Source organism: Chiloscyllium plagiosum, unplaced genomic scaffold (assembly GCF_004010195.1).
Source record: "Chiloscyllium plagiosum isolate BGI_BamShark_2017 unplaced genomic scaffold, ASM401019v2 scaf_12794, whole genome shotgun sequence".
Taxonomy (NCBI): Eukaryota; Metazoa; Chordata; class Chondrichthyes; order Orectolobiformes; family Hemiscylliidae; genus Chiloscyllium; species Chiloscyllium plagiosum.
Genome location: NW_025214931.1, coordinates 48005 through 52125, shown reverse-complemented (window position 1 = coordinate 52125; position 4121 = coordinate 48005). Strand labels below are relative to the sequence as shown.

Below are 4121 nucleotides of genomic sequence, written 5' to 3'. Positions count from 1 at the left end.
ACTATCAGCAGAATTGTACTCCTCCACAATTTGCAAACTCATGGCCTAGCATATCCCCCATTCAACCATTACCTTCAAGCCAGGGCCTTTATGAGAGTGTGCAGGACAGCATGCTAGGACTAACACCAGGCACATCACATCTACAAATGACGTGATAACCTGTGAAGCTTCCAAACAAGATTATTTGCATGCCAAAGAGCATAAACCAGGGATAGGCTGAGCTAAACCACCCTGCAACCAATGAATCAGAACTAAGATCAATAGTCCTGCCATTAGGGTTGACATTAGAATGGCAAATATTCAAAGAGCAACAGGTGAACTGCAGCAATTGTCTATTCCGGTCTGCTGCAAAAGTAAAATAGAAAAGAAACTATACAACTAGAGTCAGAGTCACACAGCACGGAAACTGACCCTTTGGCCCAACTCGTCCATGCTGACCAGAATTCTTAAACTGAACTAGTCCCATTTGCCTGCGTTTGGCCTATACCCTCTAAACTTTTCCTATCCATGTACCTGTCCAAATGTCTTAAATGTTGTAATTGTACCAACTTACACCACTTTCTCAGGCAACTTATTCCATACATGCAGCATCCCTGTGTGAAAACGTTGCCCCTTGGGTCTCTTTCAAACCTTCCCCTCTCACCTTAAACCTATGCCCTCCAGTTTTGGACTGCCCTACCCTGGGGAAAAAGTCCTTGACTCTTCACCTTACTTATGCCCCTCATAATTTTATAAGTGTCTATAAGGTCAACCCTCAGTCTTAAATGCTCTAGGGAAAGAAGTCCCAGCCTCTCCTCATTCAATACTTCCAGTATTGTTTTCTAATATGCTTACTTTTTATGTTCTCATTCTGACTAGACATTTATTTTGCCTAAAATTTGTCTTCTATGAAGAAAGTTGCAAATTGTTGGTTTAATATTATTTTGTCTTTTTGTCTGTCAAATCAATATAGGTGCCCACTTTTTTTTTAAATTCATGGGATGAGAGCATCACTGACAAGGCCGTATTTATTACCCAAACCTAGTTACCCTTGGACATAAGCTTCCTTCATGAACTGCTAAGCATACCCACAGTACTGTGAAGAAAGCAAGTTACAGGATTTTATCTCCAACATTAGTATTGCTGGATCATAGTTCCAAATCACAAAAACTTATGAAACCCTAATCCCTTTGTTTCCTTACTATACTTCCCTTAACCATTCTGGTTCTTAAATTCAAAAGCAGCAAGGGAAATGTTGAGTTTATTACCTGAAATCTCCCACCTCTTTTCCCCATCCTTATTCTGTTTAACATCTTAAGCACCTTAAACATTGATCAAGATCACTGCATCTTGATCACACTTCTGTCTTTGTAAGCTTTAGTTCTAAGTAACCCAAATTCCAGTTTGCAAGTTAATTAGAATTGTTCTCATATTTATCAGTATTAGCACTTTGGGTTGCTCAAAGTATCATCGCAGTAGGATGAGGAAGTATGAGGTTAAAACACTGGTTTAAATGTAATTAATTTTATACAAATAATTATTCCTTTTTCCATTGCATAGTATCCTTGATGGAAACATGATTTCAACTTAATATTCTACTGAACTGATCACTCTAAGATGGACCACAATGGTGATTTTAATCTCAAGCTGAGGTTTAGAGTATACTCTCTATGCAAGCGCTACAGTGGTCTAAATTGGTGGCTGTGCAGCAATAAGTACAAGTTTGAAAATACCAGTAGTGTAATCTTTTACACCAGTTTACAAAGTATACTTCATCTCATAACACAATCGTCTTAGAACTCCCATCCCACACTTCCCACAGACATGACATTTCACTTTGCTTCTTTAAGTCTCTTAGTGTCTCATTCCTGATATCAGCGACGCATTTTTGGCGTGGAGGATGGAGGTGGCATGGATTGTTCAGACCTGCTGACATCTAGGTGAAGAGAAAAGCCAAAAGTTAAGTGAACAGCCCTGAGAATTGTATATACACTTTCTAACTTCTTTTAGAAAGTGTAAGAGTTGTAATTCCTCTGCCAAGGTCGCAGACTAGAACAAGATGGTAAAGCTAATTTCTGTTACAATCACACAGGATTCATATCTAAATTGACGAGAGCTGTTTCAATACTATGGCATGGTGGAAATAGAGTAATTGCAGTGCAGGGATTAAAACATCAAGCTCAAGGGAAAACTGCATATGGCAACCACATGTTCAAGGACTTGAAAGGGAATTTGGAGATGGGACAGCGGAGCCATTTTTCTTTAATACTATGATGCTAATGGAAGAAAACTGGAGACACAACTGTTACCAATCAGCTATGAAGGAGACCAAAAGAGAAAAGGGTTTGTAGAGCATGAGTACTGACAAGTAAAAACACAAAGAAATAATGTAAGGCAGCAGAAACTTGAAGTTTGGCCCGATGGTTTAGTGGAACGAGGGATGCCAAAGAGACAACTGATCAATATTTCAATCACTGTGGTACAAGTCAACACAAACTCCACGGCTTATTGTTAGGGGTCAATAGGAGAAGTAATTCTTAGAAGTATTCTCAGTTACTGGCTTGAAAGAATTTTAACCATGTTTACAATAAATTAACCATTTTACAGTGCTGCCAGCAAAACACTAGAATTGCATTACGTTTGCCCTGGATTCCAGACAGTAGCCCAATGTAGAACAGAAACAGGTGGTTCTATTAATAATAAAAATCCATTGCTTGAACAAACTACAGCTTTCAGTTTGTTGAGTTCCAAGGATTATATGATTCTGTACCCTGCCGAATTTTAACATCTTAGAATCCCTACAGTGTGGAAACAGGCCCCTCAGCCCAATCGACCCTCTGAAGCGTAACCCACCCAGACCCATTCCCCATTACTATACATTTACCCCGTCTAATGCACCCGACTTACACATCCCTGAACACTGTAGGCAATTTAGCATAAATTTAATATCTGCTTTTTGTAAATATCATCTCACTCATTACAGATGTTTGGAAACAGAAATTAAAGATTGAAGCAAGATGCAGCATCAAACTAACTATACTGTGTTTATGAATGGATTAGATGTGGGCCATTATCAGAACGAAGTAAATCATATATATAAAAAAAAGATGTTGTTTAAACACTTATTACCTGGGATTTCATGAGGCCAGAACCTCCTACAGTTTGGACAGCAAGGGTCATTCCGACCTCGGAAGTATTTTGCAGCACAGGGAAAATGAATTTTGGCTCCACAGACCTCACATGTTTGCCCCTGGAAGCAAAACATAATTTAAGAGTAAATGTAATCCAACAGGTGGTAGAAACACCGAATGAAAGCCCACAATGGAAAGGATGTTTCTTAAACAGTTTTCTAATATGACCCATTTTAACTCATTAATGTTAATCTGAATCCAAACATCAGCAAAAAACCACAAAAAAACAACAGTACTATTCAGTTTACCATTGAAATTTTGTTTTTATAGAGCAACAGATGTATGTAGATTTGGAAGCATTTTAAATCTCTTCATCATAATATTAAACATACTCAAGTAGATTTCATTCCTGAAGAAGGGCTCACGCCCGAAACGTCGATTCTCCTGCTCCTTGGATGCTGCCTGACCTGCTGCGCTTTTCCAGCAACATATTTTCAGCTCAAGTAGATTTCAGCCAAGTTTTCCATTTTCTCTAATCACAGAAGACTCAGTAACACCAGTTTTTTGAAGAAAGGTCACATTAGCTTCAAAATGTAACAGTCTCTCTATCCAGAGATACTGCCAGACAGACATTGAGTTCCTCCAGTGCTTTCTATGCAATGTTTGGTCTGGGGGAAGAGTTCACTAAGTGTTCCGTCATCAGGGAAAATGAACAATTTGGCTGAAACCAGCAAGCACATACAAGTGGTTTAAAAGACTTTCAAATTAATGTATTATATGTTGCTTTATTAATATGGAATTTCAAAAGGGTTATATTAGAGTCAGAAAGATGCTGTGGTTCTGTTCGCCGAGCTGGAAGTTTTTGTTGCAAACGTTTCGTACCCTGGCTAGGCGACATCATCAGTGCTTGGGAGCCTCCTGCGAAGCGCTTCTTTGATGTTTCCTCCGGTGTTTATAGTGGTCTGTCCCTGCCGCTTCGGGTTGTCAGTTTCAGCTGTCCGCTGTAATGGT

At 39.1% G+C, this 4121-nt stretch overlaps 1 long non-coding RNA gene across 1 annotated transcript; it reads right to left on the bottom strand.

Moving 5' to 3' along the window:
* Positions 1-814: 814 nt before the first annotated feature.
* LOC122548085 lies at positions 815-3978 on the bottom strand. Its single transcript, XR_006311165.1, has 2 exons — positions 3109-3978; positions 815-1915 (listed from the first exon to the last, which is right to left on the bottom strand). It is a non-coding gene; the product is annotated as an uncharacterized LOC122548085 (long non-coding RNA).
* Positions 3979-4121: the final 143 nt, after the last annotated feature.